Source organism: Mesoplodon bidens (genome assembly GCF_964165515.1).
Source record: "Mesoplodon bidens genome assembly, chromosome: 11".
In the NCBI taxonomy this organism is placed as follows: domain Eukaryota; kingdom Metazoa; phylum Chordata; class Mammalia; order Artiodactyla; family Ziphiidae; genus Mesoplodon; species Mesoplodon bidens.
Window position 1 is genome coordinate 39603949 of NC_138167.1, and position 27353 is coordinate 39631301.

General features: G+C 35.1%; 1 long non-coding RNA gene across 1 annotated transcript in view; it reads left to right on the top strand.

Annotated features, from left to right (window-relative positions):
* Positions 1-26179, top strand: part of LOC308625541 — a 49631-nt gene extending 23452 nt beyond the window's left edge. Inside the window, exon 3 of the long non-coding RNA XR_014017112.1 lies at positions 26101-26179. This is a non-coding gene — a long non-coding RNA (uncharacterized lncRNA). The remainder of the gene's footprint in view (positions 1-26100) is intronic.
* Positions 26180-27353: the final 1174 nt, after the last annotated feature.

A 27353-nucleotide genomic window follows, 5' to 3' on the forward strand; every position in this document is an offset into this window, starting at 1 on the left:
CGGCATGTGGGATCTTCCCAGACCGGGGCACGAACCCGTTTCCCCTGCATCGGCAGGTGGACTCTCAACCACTGCGCCACCCGGGAAGCCCCGAAATGTATTTCTTAAACAGTATTACTTGAAAGTTGAAATGACTCCTTGACCCACGGGCTGCAGAATGGATGTTGTGCTAAACAACACTAATCTTACTGTACATCTCCATCAGAATTCTTGGATGACTAGGTGTGTTGTCAATGAGTAGGAATATTTAGAAAGAAATCTTTTTTTCTGAGCAGTAGGTCTCAACAGTGGGCTTAAAATATTCAGTAAATCATGTTGTAAACAGATGCGCTGTTATCCAGTCTTTGTTGTTCCATTTACAGAGCACAGAATAGATTTAGCATAATTCTTAAGGGCCCTAGGATTTCCAGAATGGTACATGAGCACTGGCTCCAATTTCAAGTCACCAGCTGCATTAGCCCCTAACGAGAGTCAGTCTGTCCTTTGAAGCTTCGAAGCCAGGCATTTACTTTTCCTCTCTAGCTATGAAAGTCCTACACGGCATCTTTCTTCCAATATAAGGCTGTTCTGTCTACATTGAAACTATGTTGGTTAGTGTGGCTACCTTCATTAATTAACTTAGCTAGATCTACTGGATAACTTGCTGTAGCTTATACATAAGCACTTGCTGCTTCGTCTTCCACTTTTATGTTATGGAGTCAGCTTCTTTCCTTCAACCTCATGAACCAAGCTCTGCTAGTTTCAGACTTTTCCTCTGCAGCTTCCTCACCTCTCTCAGACTTCATAGATTGGAAGAGAGTTAGGGCCTTGCTCTGGATGAGGCTTTGGTTTAAGAGAATGGTTTGAAGTTGTCGATCTTCTACCCAGACTACTTAAACTTTCTCCATATAGCAATAAGGCTGGTTTGCTTTCCTGTCATTTGTATGTTTAGTGGAGTAGCACTTTTAATTTCCTCCCAGATCTTTTCCTTTGCATTCACAACTTGGCTAACTATTTGGCACGAGAGGTCCAGCTTTCAGCCTACTCAGATTTCAACATGCCTTCCTCACTAAGCTTAGTAATTTCTAGCTTTTGATTTAAAGTGAGAGATGTGAGAATCTTCCTTTCACTTGAACACTTAGAGGCCATTGTAAGGTTATTAATTGGCCTAATTTCAATATTGTTGTGTCTCAGGGAACAGACAGGCCTGAAGAGAGGGAGAGAGGCCAGGGAACCTAGTCCATGGGTCAGTCAGAGCACCTACATTTATTAAGTTTGCCATCTTATGTGGGCACAATTTGTGCCCCCCCCACCAGAATGATTGTAATAGTAACAACAAAGATCACTGATCACAGATCATCATAGCAAATAAAATAATAATTAAAAAGTTTAAATATTGCACGAATAACTAAAATGTGACACAGAGACACAAAGTGAGTGAATACTCTTAGAAAAATGGTGCTGATAGACTCGCTTAATGCAAGGTTGACACAAAAATTCAAATTGTCAAAACCTCAGTATTTGCAAAGTGCAATAAAATGTGATATTCCTGTATATATAATTACAATTTTGTTTTTGGCAACCAGTTTCTTTTCCATGTGGAATTTGCAAAAGTTCACAACTTACAAATTATATCTGTGTTTACTTGTTTTGTCTTATTTTGCTTTTTATTTTTTTTTCTTGGTCTTCACCTGTATTCTTCTTAAGTCCTTCAAAATTGTTTATATTTTTATCTCAGCAAACCATTATCTGTGGTAATACTTCTGTTTTTTGTTTTATATTTTCCAGGAGACTTAGATATTCTAATCAAATATTCAATGTCCAATCATTTTCATTATATAAGAGTTTTCAGTTCTTATTATAAATTCTTATATTTTAACTTTAATTCTACATTTTACCTTTCTTTCTTTTCATAACACTGTTTGTCTCCTTGTTCAGTCACTGATAGGAATGCCATTCCTTTCCACTTGCACTGTTGACCTTCACATTCTCCTTTTTACTCCCCCCAACTGATTTGCTGGTCCATCTTCAGTGATTTCTTGCATAGTAGGATGAACTCCTTATCTAATAGAAGAATTAAAATAAATCTCTTAATGGTGTGTTCTATTCACTTCATTTTAAAATAGGATTCTTAACATTTTTGGTGTCATGAACCATTTGGGCATATATTGAAACCTATGGAGCCCTTCTTTTTTGGGTTTAAATAAATAAAATTAAATGCATAGTGTTATTAAGGAAAAGTATTGTTTTGGAATATGTTTACCAAAATATTTAAAATCATCATACATTAATATATGTGCATGTGTTTGTTAACATATTGCATAGAATGGTATAGCATGGACCTAATAATTGCCATATTCCAAAGTTGTTATGGTCTTAAAGATATTTTAATATATCTGTAATAATTCATATCTGATATGAGTAATTCTCCAATTTTATTAGTGTCAAAGCTGTAGGTACTACTGTAGTTTATGGTTTGAAGACAATGCTCACTTTCATCAGAGGTTAGTGAAAATTAAGTATGTATCTTTTGATCCAACTTTGATGACTCAGAAATTCTAAACATGGATCCCATGGGGATCCAAGGACCTTTGGTTAATAATTAGAGCATGCTGAATTTATAGCGAGCAGCCATGCAAAAAAATGCATTCATTCCATAAATATTTATTGTGTTCAATACTGATTGTTCTAAGGATTGAAGCCTATGATCGGTTCTTGAAGAATCTGCAATTTGGTGGAGATAGACACGTAAACAAAGTATAAAACTAGATTGTTATATGGTGTGTCAAAAATTCTGTAATTGTCAACTGGGAGAATTATGGAGTCATAGAGAATGTTAAGTGGGCAGCTATATTATATATTCAGGCTTGCTTTTAATAAAGGAACTTTGGCAGCATTATAGAGAACAGAATTATTTGGAGACTGATGATGATGATGACAGTGGTGGTAGTGGTGATGATGATGATGATCTCTGTGTATGCACAGAAGAAGGTTGAAAATGTTCCTAGGGAGAAAAAAGAGCTAAGGAAATTTTCAAAATTTCGAATTGGATTACTACATGGATAGTCATGCTGTTTGCCAAAATCAGGCATGTAATTCTGTCTTAAGAAAAAAGTTATGCATTCTTTTTTGGAAATGGAAGATTGAGACTGTGGGTGGAAATGTCCAGCAGGCAAGTGGAACAACAGAAAGAAATAAGGACTGTGGGAATCAATGATATGTAAGTGATTTAAATCACTAGAAAGGATGAGGAAAGAAGATAGAGACAAAACAGAAGAGGCTTGAGGATGGAACCATGGAAAAGATGTACATTTAAGGAGTAGCAGAGGAGCAGAAACCCCTTAAATAAGGAATTCTCATGGAGGTAGGAGAAGATAGAGGTTGATTCCTTGGAAGATAAAGAAAATTTTTTCTTTGGCCCTGTTAAAAAAAATTCAACTAAGTAAATTTTAAAGATGTTATTGGCTTTATTCAATGATTCATAATTTGGGCAGCATTCCAATCTAGCAGATAGAAAGGAGCTATGAGGAGCTGTACAAAATGAAAGACTTCTATAGGCAGAAGGGAGCAGGAACAAAGAAGCTATACTATGCAAAAAAAGTTGGTTGCTTATTGCAAGGTTACCTTCCTTTGGGGCACAGCAAGGGGTCCATCAGGCAGATTAACTAACGTGTGCTCATCTGGTGCTTCCTGATAGACAGTTTAACAGTCTGTTTCTGGGAGAACAGAAACTGTAATTAAGTTAAGTCTCAGTTTGGTGAGTTGGGGCTTAGCATAAGCAACTCCATTTTGAGTCTATTTTCTTGTTAACAGCCCTTTGCTATTCACTTTACTATATCATTTCTTCTTTCATCCTCATTTAATGTTCACACTTTTTATTGTAAAAGGAAATTTTATATTGTATATAGTTACAATTATTTTCTCCTTCTTGAAGAAATGGATGGAAATGCCACACACAGTTTGTATTAATTCCATATATCTATCTTTTAAAAATAAGATGTGCAAATTTTCCTTGTTCTCTTACAACATTATCTCTGCCCATTTTATTTAATATATTTTACCTTCTCTGGTCAGTTTTAGATAGTGCATTTATGGTCTAAGATTTTCCCTCCAGGCACCACTTAATCACAAAATCCTGATTCTTTATTATCCTAATTTGCATTTACCATTAAAAATAATATTAATGCCATAAACCCTTTTTCTATAGTTGTAGCTTCTTTACATTACCCCCTCTCACAATCCCTTTTCACTGTGGAAGACAAATTAATTTTCTTGGATGCACTCAGGGGTTGCAGGCTCTTCTTCCCATATGTTTATTAAATCAGAAAGTTGAGATTTGAAAAACATTTCTTAAGAGTGTTTTAAATGTTCTATTCAAACAAGGCATTAACTTACCTTTTTAGATCTATCAATCTCCTTTGAAATATATCATATATATGTCATATAATTTCTTGATTTCCCTTATTTTCTCATTCTTTACATCATTTTAGCCTTTTGTCTAAGCATTTGATTTCCAGAGTTTAGCTGTTTCTATTACAATTTTTATCTTTTATAAATGTGATAAGGTTACACAGAAAAGTACATGAAACATAAATGTATACAGCTTCAAATTATTAAAAAGTGATCAGCAATTAAACTACCCAGGTCAAGAGAACATTGTGAGCTCCCCAGAAGTTCCCCACTTGCCACTTTCAACTCTTCACCTCCCTTTCTTGACTTTTATGTAAACACTTCCTTGTTTTGCTGTATAATTTCTACACCCCAAAAAATGCATTCCTAAGCACTATAATTTAGTTTCTGCTGTTTTAAAACTTTACATAGATTAAATCATACAATGTGTATTTCTTGTTTTTGACATCTCTTGCTCAGCGTTCTTTTTATAATCACTGGTAATGTTACGTGTCCATTCACTTTTTTCACTTTACTTGATTCCATTGCACGAATGAATCAAAATATATTTATTTATTTTGCTATTAATGGACTTTTAGTTTATGCCTATAATGCTGCTATTAACTTTTTTTTGGTGCTGATTCCCTAATGTACCACATGCCCATAATTTCCATGGCTGAATACACAGGGATAGGTTTGCTTGCCTTAGGCTTTGCATATTTTCAACTTCAGTAGATAATTTCAGGTTTGTTTGTTTGTTTTCCAAAGTAGTTGTACCAGTTTATATTCCTAGGAGTATTGTATGAATTCCTGGTGCTCCACATTCTTTCCAGCACTTTAGTATCATCAGACATTTACATTGCATCCATTAGGGTGCTTGCAAGGTGATAGTTCATTATAGATTTGAGTTACCCTGATTTATAATGCGGTTGTACCTTTTCATATGTATAATGGCCAACTACATATTCTCTTTTGTGAAATTTCAGTTCCTCATTTTTCCCATTTTTCCATTGGGTTTTCTTTTCTTACTGATTTGTAGATATTATTTATATGTTCTGGATACAAGACTTTTGTCAATTACATATGTTGTTAACTGTATTCTCTTATTAAGTGATTTACATTTTTTTACATCCCTAATGATGCCGTTGATAAACAGTCTTAATTTTAATGTAACCCAGTTTATAAATCATGTATTTAGTATTATTTATTTTTATGTCCTGTTTTAGAAGTATCTCCCTGTCTTAATATTCAGAAGATATTCTCCTTTATTATGTGTATTGTTTTCTTTTCTACTGTTTATTGTCTATTATTTTCCCTTCCACATTTAATTCTATAAATATTAGCCATGTGAAGTAGGTCCAATATTATTTTTCCACATGAATACTCAATTATCTGGGGACTATTTATTGTTGCACTGCTATGCAAATCCATCTTTGACATATATCAAGTGTCTATAGATCACTGGATCTGTTACTAGATCCTCTATCGTATTGATCTGTTTCTGTATCCCTGAGCCAATATCACATTATATACTTTTAGATGCATTTAAACATATTTTTATTATATCTATTATTAAGTAGATAATAGAAATTATCTATGGGAAATTATGGGCATATGTATTGATTTACAAACCAATGTCAACTTAGTTTTTTCATATGTTTATTAGTTCCTGTGCTCTTTTTTTTTTCTGCATTACTAACTTGTCATCTGGTAGAATTTCTTTTTTTTTTTTGCGGTACGCGGGCCTCTTACTGTTGTGGCCTCTCCCGTTGCAGAGCACAGGCTCCGGGCGCACAGGCTCCGGGCGCACAGGCTCAGCGGCCATGGCTCATGGACCTAGTCACTCTGTGGCATGCAGGATCTTCCCAGACCGGGGCACGAACCCGTGTCCCCTGCATTAGTAGGCGGACTCCCAACCACTGCGCCACCAGAGAAGCCCTGGTAGAATTTCTTTTAACATCAGTCTGCTAGTAATGAATTCTTTGCTTTTTGGTTTTCGTGAGAATACCTTTATTTCAGGTCTCATTCCAAAAGGAGATTTTTTTTTAGATAGAAAATGTTTGGTTTCAGCATTTTGGTAAATTATTCCAGTCTTTTGACTTACTTTTTGCTATTAAGGAGATAGTTGTCAATCTGTTGCTACTTTTCAACAGTAAGAGTTATTGTTGTTTGCTCTTTGATGTTCTAAGGAAAGTATTTCAAATATTTTGTATAGTTTTAAAATTGTCTTATGTGGAAGTTGTGGTCCAAAATGCATAGTTTGCATTACATAGAACTAAAACCTATCCACTCTTATGCAATAAAACATACACACTCAAAAAAATACATATGCCAGTATGTATATTTCAATAAAAGTAGCTAAAAATTGAACCAGTATCCAAAATAATGTCTTCTCCTTTTTTATCATTGAAACAGCAAATTCTTCATGGATTGTACCTATGTCTCCTTTAATAAATCATAGACACGATTTGACCCTAAAATTAATTTTACCACTAAAAGAGTTTATGAGTTAAAAAGGACAATGTGGCTGTCACCATTTTATAGGTAAAAAGAGGAAAGCACAGAAAGCTAAAGTTATTTATTCAGAGTAATCTATTAAAAGATGATTTGGGGACTAGAGTTCAGATTTTCTAATTCTAGTTCAGGAATGCTATCATCCTTTAAAGAGAGTAGACAGTAGAAAAACATTTTATAAATCATTTATTCACTATATAATTTTGACATTTTCCTCTAAATGACAGTAGAGAAGAGGAGGATTGTTATTTCCCAATACTTAAACAAACCAGCGCTGAACTAAGACATTGTCTATTAGCATATAGTGATCAGTGTTTTATTGTTTGATAGAGAGTCTAAAAGGACGTCCCTTAGGAATTTGAATTTTGTAAAATAACTCTAGTGCTGCAGTATACTAGCTTTCATCAAATTAAATTAACATAAGAGTTATTAAACATATTTAGCTATAACTCTTATTAATCTGTATCTCATCAGGATTGGATTTTAAGAAATGTGAATATGAGAAATAGAATATTTAGACTAGGGCTTTAAGAAAAGTTGTTATAAATGGTATGTTAAATTTGCCTTCTCTGAAAATTTATATCATCTTTCTCATGCAACTTACACAAACTGACAACTTCATGAATATTTTTACTGGAAGGTGTAAGTCAATTGGAATTTTTTAAATTAGGGAAACTGAATTTTCAGAACGATTTCTTATATTGCATCAAATTTTCATGGAAAGTTGTATTTTTATTATGTAAAATGAATAAACCTGAACTCCTGAGGGTTGACATGATTCACTTTATAAATGTCTAATAACATCTACTATGATATTTAAAGTGGTCTAAATGGATTTTTCATTGCCGGGGCTCTGTTAATGTCTACTTATTTCCCAGTGAGAATTCTTCAATAGCTCATGTGACGACAATAAGAAAGCCCTGTATTGAAAATCTATTGAATTGGATTCCTTTTGAAACAATATTCCTTTTTCTATGAGCCTGGGATTTTTTTTTTTTTTTTTTTTTTTTGCGGTACGCGGGCCCCTCACCGTTGTGGCCTCTCCCGTTGCGGAGCACAGGCTCCGGACGTGCAGGCTCAGCGGCCATGGCTCACGGGCCCAGCCGATCCGCCGCATGTGGGATCTTCCCGGACCGGGGCACGAACCCGTGTCCCCTGCATCGGCAGGCAGACTCCCAACCACTGCGCCACCAGGGAAGCCCCCTGGGACAATTTTAAGTCAGTAATATTATGTGTAATTATATTATAATCCATGTTTTCTGGGATCAGCTGAATATATTCATTTTTCAAAATGCAATATATGGCAATGATTACCCTTCTTTTGAGAAAACTTAGTATATAAACCACAATTTTATGGAAACATTCGTGAAACATTCTAGCATATTTCTCTTCACAGATAAATTATGCTTATTTCACTTAAAAATATTTAAGCAAAGTGTGTTAAAATAGAACTACCAGTTACATATTTAAAATATTTTCATGTAATTAACTTCTTGACAAGGTGTGGAGAAAAACCCCTTATCTGTTAGTAACTAAAAATTATTGTCAAAGGAAGATTAATCATAAGTTAAAAGTCAATTTATAGTATATAACAATGAGAAACTAAATATATAGATATTTGACTGCAACCATTTGTAGGAAATACTTCACGGTTACCCTGTGTGAAATGATATGCTGAAGAGATGTTCAAGTAATGGGTACCATGTCACCAAGTAAATATCAGGGGTTACCCATTACCTTTAACACAGATCAAAGGGTTTCTGACACTACAGTGTTTCAATTCTTACCCCTTCCTTTTAAATAAAATGTTAACATTGTAATAACTTGTATTTAATGTTTAAAAATTGTTTTACCTATCCTTTTGCATATTTACCTACTTTTGCTTTTTCTAGTCTATCTACACATGTTTATCGAACACCTACTATTGACTGTTTTAGATTTTGGGAGTCTAGTGTTAAACCTGATATACACCATCTCTTTGTCTTTGAAGCTTACATTCTGACAGAGAAATACAAAAATTCACTAGTTAACACAAAAATAAATAACTGCTAAGATGAACAAAAAAAGTGATATGATAGAAATTGCAGGTTTGAATATTAGATGAGGGAGAAAAGAGAGTTCAGATGAGATGGTTAGGAAACATTTTCTGAGAAAGAGGTGACAATGAAATGGACTTAAATAAGGCAGAGACAGCTATTCAAAAAGTGGAAGGAAAAGTAATCCAAGCAGATAGAACAGCTCGTGGAAGGGTCCTGAACCAGGAATGTGCTTGCAATACTAAAAAAGCTGAAAAAATTTGAGGTCTATTGTGAGCAACACATGTATTTTAGCTGGAATGTAATTGGCAAAGGTGAAGCAGGGGATGGATGGTGGATCAAGATGACATCAGAGAAGGAGGCAAGAGACCAGCACAAGTAGTGCCCGGGAAACTATAAAATGTAATACTTCATTTATTTTAAGTTCAATGGTAATTCATTCAAGTATGCAAAATGGTGGCTGCAGATAGGGAGCATCTCAATATCATACCCCAATCTCTCATCACTAAAATAAATATACAATTTGAGTGAAAATGTGTGCTTGCAATGCCAATGCTTCTAAAACATCTTTCTCAAATTCCCTAGCCAACCTCCCCTTTCCAACCAGATTATTGTTCCAAAGGGACACCTGTATGGAAATTCTGGTACTGCCACTGATGGAAAACCATACAGAACTCTCTATAGGGAAAACCGTTGCTCTTATTTGAATTAATATATAGAACTATGGAGATGGAAATTGGGAGTTCTAGATATGTTGCATTTGAGATACATGTTAAATATCCAAGGGAAGCCTGGAATTAAGAGGACACGAAAGGCCTCAAGATACATTTATAAACACAGAGATCGTTTTTAAATCATGGAACTAGATGAGATCATCAAAGGAGTGTGTTAAGTGCTGGTAAGAATTCTGGGCTCATTCCTGAATCCAGTGGTGTCCATGACTCTGGAAATTTATCTCATCTGCACTCTTTGACTTAGGCACGTAAGAATTAAACCTGGTTTTGAATCTCTGATCCTCCCACGAATTTGGATTTTTCACATGTCCAGATAACAGAACCCAGGTCCCAGGTCATGGATCTCAACACTGATCTTTGGAGCCCCATATTACCCCTTTACTCACAAGCAGATCCCAACATTTTGTATCTCAATGAGTGCCGCTGGCTTCCAACGTTAGCTGCTGAATTACAGCTCTCTTTGTATTTCACACTTTCCACTTTCAGTTTGGTGAGTCACTCAGCCATACCTTTCAAGTGCCCTCTCCATTGGCTGAAGCCCTACTACTCTTGAGTCCTGCCCATCACCTTATACATAGTGACACTGCCTCCTCCAATGAAATCTCATGTACCAAACCGTTCATAGATCCTCCAGAACTGTACTCTACATGACTATTTCAGAAGCCGTTTACCTCATCCTAAAAACTTACAGATGGTCTGTGTGGACTGAACTTGTCACTTTGTGATGACAATGGCTGCTCGTGGCCTCAGCACTAGTACGATGGGAAGGATTTATAAGCTTATTTTTCATTTCCAGTGTTGTGGCAAAAGCCTTTGAGTAAAATATCTTCTGGTGAAATAGACAATGTAAAGTAGACAAAGTAAATAGACAATTAGGTTTGGGGTTTATTAAGTAAATTTCATTACATGGTAACATATGTCCTCTGAACATGCTGAGAAGTTATCATTAGGCCTCTATTGTTGCTATTAATTTCTTTAATTGAATTCTATTATTTCTTTATGTAGCTTTAACTGTCAAGTCTCACAATGAGATCATATCCTGTGACAATACCCCCATTGGTACCAGTTTGAATTTCTAATTTCTTTGGAAAATCTCTGTATTATTATTGAAAGATGATGCTCTTATATCCTTCATCAAATCTTGTCTTTAAGCTGCTAAATATCTGTTTGCTTTGACAGTTAAGATATAATTTTCAAGCCTTTCACTGGAAACACACATTTATAAAGGTTTGTCTAAGAAGTGGGACCCAGAGCCTAAGACTCTGCACCAAATGTGCACAGGCCCGGGCAGAGCTGTAGAATCCGTCTTAACATTTTTTCTCTTGTCCTGGTCTCTATCCTTTCAGTGCCGCCTCCCTCCCCAAGTCTGTATGAATATTTTGGGACAAGCACATTAGCATTGTTGACTTGTATTAAGTTGAAATCAGCTATGTTTAGTTTTCCTTTGCATGAACTGCTGTTAAGTCTTATTTATTCTATGTGATATTTCAGTTGCTTTTTCAAACCTAAGCCCACAGGTATCAGCTAGGGTTCTTAGACATTAAAAAAAAAAATCAGAATCAACATATTTCTGGTTTTTTAAGCAGAAAAAGAGTATATTAAAAGGATTTTGGGTAGCTCCCTGTCTGGTAGGGCCAGAGAACCAGACATGGAGGCCATGCAGTCAATGCAGCTTCTTCTTTTTGTGACCCTGAACCTGAGTGAAGTTTGGTTGCAGTTCTAAATACTGTTTTGAAAAAAAGAGTATTCAGCTTCTGTATTAAAAGGTAGTTTCTGCCTGTCAACAAAACTCACAAAGTAGAGAATTTCCCAAACAGAAATGAGGCTCAGAAGATGAGTGATCACAAAGATTAACAATATCCATTAATCCACTTTAAAAAAGTTTGAAATGCACTCTAAAATTGATATGGAGCCTTTTTGTTTGTTTGTTTTTGTTTTTAATGATAAACCTGCAAGGTTCTTTAGTATCTTCTTATGGTTTACTGTATAAAATTACCAGTTAATATTAAATATAAAGAAAACTTTGGACTTGCAAATAACTATTTAAAAAAATTTTTTTTAGTTTATTTGTTTAATTTTTTTATTTTTGGCTGTACTGGATCTTCTTTGCAGTGCACGGGCTTCTCATTGCAGTGGCTTCTCTTGTTGCAGAACACGGGCTGTAGGCATGTGGGCTTCAGTTAGTTGTGGTGTGCAGGCTTAATTCCTCCAAGGCATGTGGGATCTTTCCAGACCAGGGATCAAACCCATGTCCCCTGCGTTGGTAGACGGATTCTTAACCATTGGACCACCAGGGAAGCCCACAAATAACTTTTTAAATTAACTAATGAACACAATAAAATTATATCAAATTTAAAAAGGAAAATAATGCCTGTTAGGAAGTTACTATTTTCAGAAATACTATTTTAGTATATTTGAGAATCTTTTAATGTTGTAATAGCATAAAATTTTAAGATATTAGATACCCTAACATTAAAACAAGGTTACTCAGAGTAGGGTCAATCAATTTTTACATGACCCTTACCTAGGGTTTGTTAAAATGTACGTTCTTAAACTCTAGTTCAAACATGGTCATTTATAATCCCCGAGATTATGGATTTTTTAGCAAAGCATCTGGGATATTTTATGCACAATAAAGTTTAAGAACTGCTTACTATATACTAGTTATCTTTTACCTAACATTTTTGAGAATTTCTTTCCTAAATTGCTGCTATAGTTAAACCCAGGCATCTTTGTAACTACTGTACTCTTATTTTGAAAACAATACAAGGGCAAATTGATGCCTATTTTATATACTTTTTAACATTTAATTTAATTTTTTGAGTGGTAGTACATTCACATGGTTCAAAAAATCAAAACAGTATAAAAAGATACACAGTTATTATTTTTCCTCCCACTCCTGTTTTCATCCTTTTATCACTGTTGTTAGTTTATTGTGTATGCTGTTAGCATTTTTATAGATATAGTTTTATTTTCTCTTTTTTCTTTCTCAAAAGATAGCAAACCATACACTGTTCTGTGCCTTGCTTTTGTCATTTAATATTTCCTGAAGATTTTTTCATATTTGTGATGTATAAATTACCACTCCTTAAATATTTTTAACTCTATTTTTTAGCTAAAAGGTTTGGTAATACTTCACAATGTATTACAGTATTTAAAAAAATATTGTTAAGGAGTAGATGATCCAGTTAAGAAAGTTGAAGTTCCAAAGAAACTGGTTAGTTTTGTTTTTTTAGGAAACCGAGGTCTTTCTTTTTTTTTTTTTTTTTTTTTTGCGGTACGTGGGCCTCTCACTGTTGTGGCCTCTCCCATTGCGGAGCACAGGCTCCGGACGCGCAGGCCCAGCGGCCATGGCTCACGGACCCAGCCGCTCCGCAGCACGCGGGATCCTCCCAGACCGGGGCACGAACCCGTGTCCCCTGCATCGGCAGGCGGACTCTCAACCACTGCGCCACCAGGGAAGCCCCCGGGAAGCCCCCCGGAAGCCCCCCGGAAGCCCCCCGAGGTCTTTCTTTTATGAAGGAGGGAGTATTAAACTATACGACAAACAAACGAAAGCAGGACTTAGACAAGAAATTGAGAACATGTTGGAATATTTTCTATTTTTTAATAATAAAATTTACAGTGTTATACAAAAATAAAAACTGCTTTTATTTCAATATTCTGTTTGAAACAATAATGTATAATTTTGTTTTTCTGATTATTAGTATTAAAATCAAGATTCTTTGAATTGCACCTACTGATTCTATAAGTTGCAATATTTGAAACTGACATTTTTGTAGATAAAGAAATGATTGAGTATTGGCAATTTTGAACGGTTCAACCTAATAATAACATGGGTTTTTATATTCAGATCTGAGACAAAGTTTCGGTGATAGGGATTGTCAGGCAGAGGGCTCACTGAAAGGCATTTCAGTCACAACATAACCTTGGCTGCTTGTTCTTTAAGTGGAAAAACAAAACAAAGGAACGAAGACTTAAAGGAACAATAACCACCCACCCTGTTTCTCACTTCAATGTCTGTCAACTCTAATCAGATTTCACCATTTCGTGTTTAGGTCAAAGGCAGATTATAGAAAGATAAATTATGGAGGATGGACTGTTTCATCGGTGTTTGTACTCATGCTGAAGTACACATATATGTGCATTTGAGGCTTTGAAAGACCCAGGGTTTCTTTGTTTGTTTGTTCACCCCCATTTCTCATTTTTTTTTAAGCACTCAGCTATGTCTCCTACTGCTACAGCTTGCAAACCCTCCCAGGTACTTTGTATATCACTTCCTTATTACTGATGCCATTTTTAAGGAGTTCATCAAACATTTGAGATGTGTAAATTTTGGCTTCCTACTTAGATTATAAATACTTCTTAGAACCAATGCTCCATATCTTCTAGTTTTCTTTCTCCTTCCCTCCCTCCCTCCTTTTCTTTTCTTTCTTTCTTTCTTGCAGTTCCCATCACTACCTGGTACAAAGGTATGCATATAGTGAAAAATCAAGAGCTGTTGCTTAAATAAAGATATCAATTTCGAGTAAGATTGAAGGTTTTAGATGGGCAGTTTGTAACTTTGGGAACGTTTAAACTACTGTGTAATGATATTGCCCTAATAGCTTCATAACAGAGCTAGGATCAGCAGGTGTGTTTCACAAAAACTATGTACAAAATAAATGCAATGGTGTTAATGTTGATATCTCATATTTTCTAAATTTTTATACTCTCTTTTGATGTTTGACCATTCTATAAAATGTTCCTATAATCCCATATATGTGAGTATATAGCAAAATACTCACTTTTTGACATGTATGTTTGACTTAAACCACTCTTTCTACTAATTTCAGTTTATTTTGAGAGTTTTGAGCATGTTGTAAGATGCTTTCAAATTTTTTCTCTCAACTTTTAAATGAAGTGCTACATGAAGAAAACAACGTTTCCTCTCTTTGTTTAGAGATCAACTTTTACTTTCTCTATACCTATGCTGTTCAATAGGTAGCTATTTAAAATTAAATTAAATAAAAATTCACTTCCTCAGTTCCAGTAGCCACATCTCAAGCACCACTCTAGAGCATCATGTATGTCTTTACTTAAAACAGAATACTGTATTTAGTGAATTACCAGATGTATTTCAGATGCTTCCATTTAATTATCCCTTTCTTAATGTCTTCATCTCAGATGATCTTTACACATTATCTTCTCTTTCTCTGTAACAAAAGTACAAGATGGCAAAGATAGCTTTTCTGTTAGTTTGGCTCTTATGGCTTTTATCCTTCTCTTATTGATAGTTTGGCTTTGCAATTTCAAGCTTGCCACATATTTAAAAGAAGAACTTTAAAATGGCATTAAAATTGTGAAACATTTTGAAAATGGTAAGCCATTTTCAAGTCAATATTACTGTACCTGTCCCAAGTCAATATTACTCCAGGGTAAAAAGACAATTAAAACATACAAACTCTCCTGGATCTTCAAGTCTGGGTGTGTCCCTTATTTTTTTCCATACTATTGTATCTGTAGATAATTAAAGACACTTTCACGTTCAGTCTTGTGGCAAACGTATTTCCTAAATATGATTATGTTATTTAGAAATGATGCAAGCATATGTATATGAGACATTCATCTTTAAGAAATTCTTTCCAACTTAACAATGAATGACTGTATTGTTTTGGAAATGAGCGCTCTAAAATTTCTCCATCTTTAAAGGAATTCCTCTTGTTTTGAAATAGCTACTTAAAGGCAGGAACAATTTGTCAGAGAGTCCTTGGGTGGAGTATAAGTGACTAGTTTTACCTATTCTTAATATTACTGTAAGTAATATTTTAAAAATAGCTCTTTTACTTTAGTCTCAGTTTATTTTGTGCCTCCAGTAACCTGATCTCTGCCTCCTCTCCTGTAATTAACTCCACATTAGTTTTCCACTTTCTCTGGGACATCAGTCTTGCCTTACTCTCAGCTCTATTCACAGCTACTTTACAATCCAAGGTACTTAATAAAGTCTTCCTACTCCAACTTTCAACTTACATTTTCCTCTGTTAAACCCCCGCTGTACTTCCTAAAGCCTTACTAACTTGTCTGGTTCTGCTGTAGACCCTTCAACTGGGATCTAGGTTTTGTCCTCTCACCATCCTATCACATTCAATATATCAGTCCATCTCTGTTGTTGACCCTCTGACCCAGGCAGGATGACTCATTTCATCTTTCCTCCAACCTACTATAAAAAAAACCCAAAAACAAACAACAACAACCAAACCTGCCTCATCTACTCCCTTGCCCAGATTTTGTTCCTGATCAAAACCAAATTGGCTTCTGCTCACCGGGGAAGGGAGGTTGGTATTTTCTCCAAAGTATCTAATGTTTTTGAGAGACCATGACTTCTGCCTCATACTCCAGTCTTTGTGGATGGATGCCCACTACTTACTAATATATATCCCTCGTGTGCATTTCCTGGATGATTTTCTACCCATTCTTCTACTTTCTACTGTTTGGATCTCCACTGACTACTTCTGTAAGGCTCTCAACCCCAGCTATAAAGAGTTAAGTCAGAAATAGAAAATTACTTACCAAGAAGATATCAGCATGAACGGATGATAGTAAAAGATGTAGCTCACTGATTATAAGCACTACTTTAGAAGACTCATTTCTGCACACTCCCTGTAGCACGATCAGTATTCAAGCTTTTTCATAAACTTCACATGAGTGGCTGTAGGAAGGCAAAAGTAATTTGATGTCCTGCTGTTTCACGTTCAGGTTTGATATGAATGAGATATGGAAATTTTATAGCAGTAAAGACAATTTGCTGCTTTTATCATAGCTGTTTTGGTCAGTATGAATCTTGATATTAACACTTGCAGCTTCCTTTAAGATATATAACAAGTTCATTGGAAGATATACTATAAAAGATATAATTCATATTATAAGTAACAGTAGAGATGATAGTCTGACTGCACATTTCACTCTTTTTAAAGGATCGTGTGTCTCCATTTTAGTTTCTCCATGCATACCACCTACATGTGTCTACCACCTCCATCAGCCTCCACCTACTTGAACAATAGGCTTGAACACTTATAGAGCTACCCAGCCCTAACGATAGGGGAAAAAGCCTCACTGTCTTTGAATTTCACTTTATATTTATTTTAAAATAAAAAGGATTGTTATAATATTTATCAGATGCATAATAAGGTTACCACATCAGCAATAAATAAATAACATAGAGTCAATTTGTAACATATAGTTAGCATCCTAAGGTAGGGATTGCGGTGAATGCAACATGTTTATTACATACAGTTCAGAGAAAAAGTGACCATAACAACATTCTGACTTGTAACTCCTCTTCTACATCTAGGAAAAATTATGCTTCTGAGCTGTCACATAATTTATATTGGCACTAATCACACTGGAACAGCATGAATTTTATGTTACAGTTTCTGAGCAATAAGTGAATATTCAGTTTCCAGCTTGCTCAGATGGGTTGTCTCATGCTTTGTCTCTTCCTATTGATAATTCCATCATCTAGTTTTGTGTCTGCATCTGTCTAAGAAGCAAAGAAAAGGGGCATTGAAGTTGATCTCCCAACCCCAGCATAGGGTGCTCTCTCCCATGTTCTCACTTTTCCCCTCTCTTTAATGGGTTTCACTTTGTCGTTCATTTTTTTGACTGTGGGCGTTGCCTCCACCCTTAGATCTGTAGTAAATACCGACTTCTTAATTTTGCCATCACTCCTTCCAAAGGAGGGTGGTATATTTGTAACAGGACATGGAACCAAAAGAGAGAGAAGTTATAGTTTTAGTTAAGTGTCCAGAGAGCCCCTGGTACTTTCTGAGCACTTGGTCGATAAATTGCCTCACTCAACAGTGGGCTCTGTGTTAGATCTTGTTATCTTACAACTGGACTAGGAAAGCTTTACACTTATGTCTGTGGATGCCTGGAAATCTGCAACTGATCCTTGGCCAAGGTAAGGATGAGATGTATTAATTAGTGATACGTAATGTGATGTTAAAAGTTCAAACTTCCTGGAGGCGCCGGGTTGTCTACACTGTATAGAAACATTTATATTGATGTTTTGTACCTGTTTGTTGTTGTTGTTGTTGTTGTTTTTGTGGTACGCGGGCCTCTCACTGTTGTGGCCTCTCCCGTTGCGGAGCACAGGCTCCGGACGCACAAGCTCAGCGGCCATGGCTCACGGGCCCAGCCGCTCCGCGGCATGTGGGATCTTCCCGGACCGGGGCACGAACCCGTGTCCCCTGCATCGGCAGGCGGACTCTCAACCACTGCGCCACCAGGGAAGCCCTTGTACTTGTTTTAATTGGTTACACAGCCTGGCTCTTTTTACCTGAGTAGCAGGTTATGAAAGACCCTGAGCTCTACCCTGAGTAAATTTTCCCTGAGTTCTCTTGAAATCAAGGTACTTGGTACATAAGATGGCAGTTTATAATATGAAAACAAAGTACATTCTATCTGACTGAGAAAGGACCCTGGGGCTGGAAGCTCTGGACAGTTGCCTGCACGTTCTTCTGTTGTACCACATCCTTTACTTTTAACAAAGGCTTATGTAAGTATACCTGGAGGAGTTTTGTGTGTTTTGCAGTTACCCAATCCTATGTAATAAATGCAAGCACACTCCGTAGGGTTCTTTAAAGAAAAGAAAAAAAGCCCACAGAACTACTTTTCCAGTCACTGACATTTGAAATACAGACATCCATTGGAGATATGGCAGGTTTGGTTGCAGACCATTGCAATAAAGCGAGTCACATACTTTTTGGTTTCCCAGTATGTATAAATTTATGTTTACATTACATTGTAGTCTATTAAGTAGTATTATGTCTAAAAAACCTACATACCTTAATTTAAAACTACTTTATTACATCATCTGAGCCTTCAGTAAGTCCTAATCTTTTTCCAGTAGTAACATCAAAGATCACTGATCACAGATCATCATAGCAAATATAATAGTAATGAAAAAGTTTGGAATATTGCAAGAATTACCAAAATGTGACACAGAGACACAAAGTCAGAAAAAAATGCTGCCTACAGACTTGCTCAAAGCAGCGTTGCCACAAACCTTCAATTTATAAAAAAACAAACAAAAAAACCCAATATCTGCAAAGAGCAATAAAGCAAAGCCCAATAGAATGATGTATGCATTAGTCACTTGTGTATGAACACTGGCATCAAAAGAATTTTTTTACTAAGAAAAGGGTGGTAGTTTTTGCAGACTATATTTACTTCTCACTTTTCTTTTCTTTTTTTTTTTTTTTTACTATTTGCAATATGACAATTATATCATGATTTTCAAGTTTAACACACAAACACACACATATGAATACCTTAGCATATATATTAAAATAGTGTGTGTATATACGACAAATGTGATATAGTAGTTTCTGGGGTCAGAATCCTAGTTCTAACATTTACAGGTTGTGAAATCTTAGTCACTTCGTGTTTTCTCTGCCTCAGTTTCCTCATCTGTAAAATGTGGGTAGTAACAATGGTGATTAAATCAGTCAATACATGTCTCACAATAAATGGACAGTTAGTGTTAGCTATTGTTACTAATATTATTGATTCTATTATTATGATTACATAAGGTATGAAATGGAAAATAATATATTGAAAAGGAATTGGAACTATTCTCCATAAATTTTGCACACCAGGAGTAACTTTTAGAACCATATAACTCTCACTTTTTAACATTTGTATTCAACAATTTCAAGTTCATTATCATAATAATAGCACAAAAGTAAGTGTGTAAATATATTCTTTCAATTGTGAATCTCCTTGTTCCTTGATCATGTAGAATTCTATTTGATAAAGAATGCTGTGAACTATAAAATATTGTGCAAAGGTTAGTGTTACTATTTTCTTTTTAACATCTTTATTGGAGTATAATAGCTTTACAGTGGTGTGTTAATTTCTGCTTTATAACAAAGTGAATCAGCTATACATATACATATATCCCCATATCTCCTCCCTCTTGCGTCTCCCTCCCACCCTCCCTATCACACCCCTCTAGTTGGTCACAAAGCACCGAGCCCATCTGCCTGTGCTATGCGGCTGCTTCCCACTAGTTACCTATTTTATATTTGGTAGTATATATAAGTCCATGCCACTCTCTCACTTCGACCGAGCAGTCCCACTACTGGGCATATACCCTGAGAAAACCATAATTCAAAAAGAGCCACGTACCACAATGTTCATTGCAGCTCTATTTACAATAGCCAGGAGATGGAAGCAACCCAAGTGTCCATCAATAGATGAATGGATAAAGAAGATGTGGCACATATATACAATGGAATATTACTCAGCCATAAAAAGAAACGAAATTGAGTTATTTGTAGTGAGGTGGATGGACCTAGAGTCTGTCATACAGAGTGAAGTAAGTCAGAAAGAGAAAAACAATACCGTATGCTAACACATATATATGGAATCTAAAAAAAAAAAAAAAAAGGTTCTGAAGAACCTAGGGGCAGGACAGGAATAAAGACTCAGACATAGAGAATGGACTTGAGGACATGGGGAGGGGGAAGGGTAAGCTGGGATGAAGGTTAGTGTTGCTGTTAATTTGAGTCTAGTCATTGGTTTCAGTGTAAAATGATTAAAATCTATTAAGAACTAGTTATCTTCTATAGCACATCATTTGAAGAGAGCAAAGATGAGTAAATGGTGCTGAAATTACTGCAATGTGATAATCACTGAGCCTGGACTGGTTTAACATCTTGATGTTTCGATTTCTTGATAAATCAGTCTCTAAGGTTCAGTTCATTCACACAGTGTGAGGCTACTTACCTGTTCAAACTACATCACTTTTGTCCTCCAGTTTTCATATTGGCTTCCTGTCAGGGTTTGCATTGATTTTAAAGTTTTATTGTTGACATTTAAAGCACTTAATAGCCTGATACCTTCTCATATTAATGATTTGCTTATCCCCATGGGACAAGGAAAAAATTTTGAGATCATCTTCTGCTAGCTGGATGTCAGTCTTAAATGTCACCTTGAAATTCAGAGTGCAAAGCCTTTTTGTGTTTTACTCATGTTCTTCTCAAGATCAGATAAGATGTTAGAAAGAAAATAACATATCTTTTCTAAAGGTCAGTGGGGCATCATGGAAAAATATATCGAGAACTTGATTTATCAAATTAGTGTATATTTTCAGATTTGTGACAGATCAAATTCCCCAGAAATGTTAAAATAAAAAATTGAATCTATGAAATGTGGAAATTATTGAAATAATATTCTTATTTTTTGAACTTGGGAAACAAAAGCTGTGTTCCTGAGTATTTTACTTGTTCTTATCTATGACAGTAAAAATTGTAATTTTATTTTTAAAGTTAGTCTCTTAAGGTAAAATTTTCTAATATTCTAAGATATTTGTGATAAATTTTATAAATGGAAAACTTTAAAATCTTTTATAATCAATTATAAATAGATTTTTTGGATTTAATGTTTAATTATGAAGACTGGGTTATGCTATGTGTTTGTGTTAGATAGCCTTGGTTAATTATTAATGCCAAGAGTACTCTAATTTTGGGGGTAGAAAATAACTGTTACATGTGAGTATAAAGTGTTAAAACATAATATAGAAAATTAACTGTGTATGACTGCATATAATCATATAGTATATAAAAACATATAGCATTAATTCATGCTCTAGGCAAACCAATTTTTATGTCCTAGGATAGGCTCTAGAAGAAATCTCCTCTATCACTTACCTACCTACTTATCTACCTATTAGTTTGTTTTGTATCTCGGTCCAGTGCCTTGTCTGTCGTTTGCCATGTTGACATTTGATACTTGATAACGTACTGTACATCTAACCCTCTCTGCACATAAGGTAGAGTACAGAAATTATTTTGAAAATTGAGTGCTAGATAAATGTGACATATCACCATAATTTCACCATTTTTACTTCTATGAAGGAACATTTTGCCTATGAAAGCAACCTGACTTCAGAAGGTCTCCTTCCTACTTTGCCCTCTCTCTCACATCCTGTCTTTCTTCCTGTAGCTGTGTAATGGGATTCCTTCTTGTAGACATGGCAAAAGAAAAACTTTGAAAAACTTTAATATAGTGAAAATAAAACAGAATATCCCTCCTAGGACATTTTAAGAGAGGTCCTTTGCGGCTAGCTCAAATTAAAACATGTAAGGTGAAAGACAAACTGTGTATTTATGGTTAAAAGATCTTCTTAAACTGTATGTAACCAAAAACCCCCAAATATATACTTTTTATTATTTGAAATTCAATTTCTATTTTCTCATAATATGAATGACTTGATTTATAAAACAACTGGTTAGCCAATTTTTAACACAATTCATGGTATAATTTTCTTATGTTTGCAGATAAGTTTTATAGTATATGAGGAGAATATGTTTAACATATCTGACACTTTGGAATCCATTATCACTGAGAGATTTACTATGAACCACTTCATGACATAATATGTAAAATACAAATGTTTCATATTGTTGATGCTGATTAGACGATGATATTGACAGTTTTGTGACTAAATCCCTAAGCAGAGGAAATGCTGAAAATTTGATCTTTAGTAGGTTCTTTCTTTCTTTAAAATGCAACCCATGGGCTCAGCTATACAATTCAGTTTTAGAATATGTTATAAATACTAATGCAATATGCAACATATTTTGGCCTTTGGCTTTCTGTAATTATTCAGTTTAGCTGCCTCAGCATTCTCATTTTGTCCTCCTTGGAGGGCAATTTCTTTTTATGTATTCTAAAATTATTTTTATTGTGTTTGCAGTTATATTCATTAGATTATTATTTAGGGGTTAAACCATGTAAAACTGTAGGTATTTGATAGTTTTTGACATACAGATACATTATCTTGAGATTTAAAAAAAAAATAAAACATGTACCAAAAAGGCAGATTTTTAAAAAAACTTTAATCCTTGATGGATGGCCAAACTTTAAATAAGAAATTATCTTCCTATATTAAAATGTATTATGTAATACATAATAAAGATAAATGTACTTAAAACATTACCATATTAAATTAATTTATAGTACATTATTTATAATTTACAGTATAAAATTTATTCTCCATAAATATGCAATACTCCTTTTCTAAGGTTCACATTTTGACCACTTTTTCCTAGCAGCATATGACTTTGACTCAGTATTTTTCAGAACACAGATAGAAATTTAAATCTCAGACTTGAGATTTTCTGTACTTTGTAAGATCTGTACTGTAATATTCTCTAAGAAGAAGCAGACTTCCTTGTTTCCCATCTTAATTTCTGACCTACAAATAGAGCTTATGTGTTTTCTGTTAATGTAATAAATACCATTAGATCCCAAAACTCTTCAGTAATAATTTCTTATGAAACTCAAGTTTCTTGGGAATTATCTAGATATATGGCTTCCCCTGGGAAACTCCTTCAGGCTTCCATAACTGCACCTAATCAATTTTCAGGTCTTCCATAACTATCTACCAAATTAGGGGCAATTGGCTTTTTCTGAGGTATGGTTGCAGTCATCAGATTGGGTCTTATACATTTAGGTGTTAAGAACCTTAAATCTATTTGGTTCTTAAATAGGTACTCTAGACAGAAACAAATAATAAGCTTATTATAAAAATAAATGTAAACTTGTTTTACTAAAGATTTGGGTTAAACTGCAGACCTATTTATTGCTATTTGTAAAGCAAAGTATACAACTCTGAGGACAGTTTATCAGCTCAGAAACCAGTAAGGTTACACTCTTGACATGTAAGAGTGGAAGCGGCTACTTCTGTTAATTTCATGTTGATTTTGTCTTCTTTTTATTTCCAATTTTATTTTTATTGGTGCCTGTGCTAATTGAAATAACTGTCATTGCTTGCCCTAATAATCATACCCATTAATCCTCTCTCCATACTCCGAAGTCCAGTTACTAATATTATAGGCTTTGTTCTTGACACTCACATTCTCCTGAAAGATGGGAAAAGGCAAGCTTGTCTGTGGTCTATAATCATGTTTCTGCTCCCCTGCTCTGTCCCCCACCTTCAGCCTCACTTTCACCCCCAGGTTTCTGCACTGTTGATTTCAATGTTAGAGGATAGTTTTCTGGGTTTTTTTTTTTTTTTTCTCATTTGGTGGTCACTGAAGAAAAAGTTCTGACTTCGTTTTTTTTAAGGCTCTGAAAAAGTAGACTTTTACATTGACAAATTAAAATATTCTAAGAACTAGTGTGGAGGGAATGTGAATTACTCCACCCTGTAGGACAAATCACCCTGTAGGATAATTAACTTTTCTTTGCCTCCTTATCTCATCTCTTCCTCTCCTTTATTTTGGTGTCAATCACCAATATGTCTGTTTGGGCTGCTATAATAAAATTTCATAGACTGGTTGGCTTAAGCAACAGACATTTATTTTTCATGTTCTGGAGGCTGGGAAGTCCAAGATCAAGGAGGCAGCAGATTTGGTAGATTTGGTGTCTGGTGAGAGTCCACTTCCTGGATCATAGGTGGCTATCTTCTCACTGTGTTCTCACATGGGAGAAGGGGGGAGAGGGCTCTCTGGGATTCTTTTATAAGAGCACTAATCTCATTCATGAAGGATCCACTTAATTACCTCCCAAAGGCCCCATCTCATAATACCATTATTTGGTTAGGATTTCAACAGATACATTTTGAGGGAGGTATAAGCATTCAGTCCATTACACCAATTAAATTAAATTTAAAGTCATTGACTTTTTAAATTTTATTTAATTAATTTATTTATTTTTGGCTGCATGGTGTCTTTGTTGCTGCACAGGCTTTCTCTAGTTGCAGCAAGAGGGGGCTACTCTTCGTTGTGGTGCATGGGTTTCTCATCAAGGTGGCTTCTCTTGTTGCAGAGCACTGGCTCTAGGCTCAGGGGCTTCAGTAGTTGTGGCACACGGGCTCAGTAGTTGTGGCTTGCAGGTTCTAGAGCGCAGGCTCAGTAGTTGTGGTGCACGGGTTTAGTTGCTCCATGGCATGGGGGATCTTCCCAGACCATGGATCGAATCCATGTCCCCTGCATTGGCAGGCAGATTCTTAACAACTGCACCAACCAGGGAAGTCCTAAAATCATTGACTTTTATTCAGCTGCAAGACTAGTGAGTCTTCAGAACTGAACATATGTTGTTTCAAAGAACCTGGTCTAAGTCTTATTGAGCATATAGGATTATATGAGAGGTAAAAACTGAGGAAAACAAAGGAAGAAATAACTAAATCAATTTGGAGAACTGGGGAGTAATCAAAAAGGTACATTTCAGCTGAACTTTGAAAAATAAGTCATATTTTGCCACGTGGAGTGGAGGAGTAGGGAAGTGGTTTCTAGGAGAGAGGATGCCACATGTGCAAAGGCACAGAAGCATGAAAGATCATGGCCCATTAGGGAACAAAAGGCATGGTGTTGGAGAGACCGATGATGAAAGAATCGGGAATTAGAGGTGGAACCATTTTGGGTCATATGTGCTTTGTTTAATTTCTATCTTGAGGAGCTTTTGGTTTTCTGACTGACCATGAGTCTCATTATCACATCAATGGGATTTGTGGCCTACCTTGATATATGAATGTTATGGAAGTGAGAATATTGCTGTGTACAGATCACTATGAAAACTAATTACCATATTATTACTTGTAACTCTATGGGTGGGGGAGGTAATGCTTGGATATCAGTTTTTGTCCCAAATTAGGGAAGTTGTGAAGTTAATCATGGTACATTCATGAAACAGAATATTATGAAATAATCTTAAAACAATGATTGTGACATTGAGAAGAATGGCAATAGCATAGTGCACTGCTCAGTCACATAACTTATAAAGGGTAAATCATGGTTCAAAATTTAGTTCTTTTAATATCTAGTCCAGTTCTGCCCTACTAAACCATAAATATGAAATTTATACTTTAGTCGAATGTTTTTATTCATTTTTTCCACAAACATTCATTAAATCACTATTTACTCATATTTTTTCTATTGAATTATGGCATCTTTATGTATAGGATACAGATCTTAAAATATAGTAGCAAAAGATATGCTGAATATTGGTAGAATGGCATTATTAAACCTGTTTGAAATCTTATTGGTGCCATCAGGATTTTTTTTCCTTCTAATTATCTTTCCATTAGAGAGTTCAGCATTTGGCACATGAGAGCTAAACAAGGAAAAGTCACCAAGCTTATTAAAATGAAAGATCCAAAGGACATTAGTAATCTAAGAAAAGAAAACCTATGTTTAATTACTTATAAGAAATGCAAAATTTATATCCAACTCCCAAACAAAAGTAATTTGATGCAGGAATTTGCAAAAAATAATAATAATAAACACTGTTAATCTACATGTAATTCATGTACATCTGGAACTACATTAGACTAATATGCCTTTGTAATTTTGTGAGGGTTAATGAAAATAAAAAAGGAAAAGCTTTTTTTTATCAGTTAGTTTCCTTCTTCTGGCATAAGACTTGGTTAGAAACCTTGACAGGTGTGTTCATTCTTTTAGGTCACTGAAGAACCATTAAATGAATTACTTCTGCTGTGCACTTAACATCACTAAAGGTTTAAATCATGAAAGCATGTTCCTGTAAGCCTGAATTATTCCCAGGGAATATTTTGTAAGTATCATGATAAAATCCTCCCATCATTTTTGTTTCTTCTGGATAAGTTAATGAAGGGGCAACTTTAGAAAATAAGTGATCCTGTATTTTGTTGGTCATTTCTTTTGACCATGGTATTCTTTAGATTTTTGTGTATAAATTTCAAATACCTCAATGATGTTTTTCAGGAGGTCATATAGATGGCTATTTTATTAAAACAGCTCTATTGAAGTTATAACTGACATGCAATAAACTACACATATTTAGAGTGTATAGTTTGACATTTTGATGTATATGTACTTTGACATTTTGATGTATATGTACAACCATAAAACTAACTCCACATCAAGAAAATGAAATATTAATCACACCCAAAAGGTTTCTCAGGCCTCTTTGCAATTTATTCCTCCTGCCCTTATTTCTTTTCCCTAAGCAACCACTGATCTGTTTTCTGTTACTATTAGTTAGTTTGTATTTTCTAGAATTTTACATAATAGGAATCACACAATATGTACTCTCTTTGGTTTCTTTCCCTCAGCATAATTATTTTGAGATTTATCTATGTTTTTGTGTGTGTCAAGAATTCATTGCTTTTTATTGCTGAAAAGTATTATATTGATATAGTGCAATTTATTTATCTATTTACATGTTGTTGACATTTAGGATGCTTCCAGTTTGGACTATTAACAACTGAATAGCTATGGACATTTGTGTACAATTCTTTGTACAGAAATACATTTCCATTTCTCTTCAGTAAATACTTGAGTGTAATAGCTGTGTCATACGGTAGATATATGTTTGAGCTTTTCATGAAGGCCTTTATATTTACTTAGTCTTTTTATGGCACAGAATATGATCTTACTTGGTGCACTTCTTTTCTTTAACATCTTTATTGGAGTATAATTGCTTTACAATGGTGTGTTAGTTTCTGCTATATAACAAAGTGAATCAGCTATACATATACATATAACCTCATATCTCCTCCCTCTTGCATCTCCCTCCCACCCTCCCTATCCCACCCCTCTAAGTGGACACAAAGCACCGAGCTGATCTTCCTGTGCTTTGCAGCTGCTTCCCACTAGCTATCTATTTTACATTTGGTAGTGTGTATATGTCCATGCCACTCTCTCACTTCGTCCCAGCTTACCCTTCCCCATCC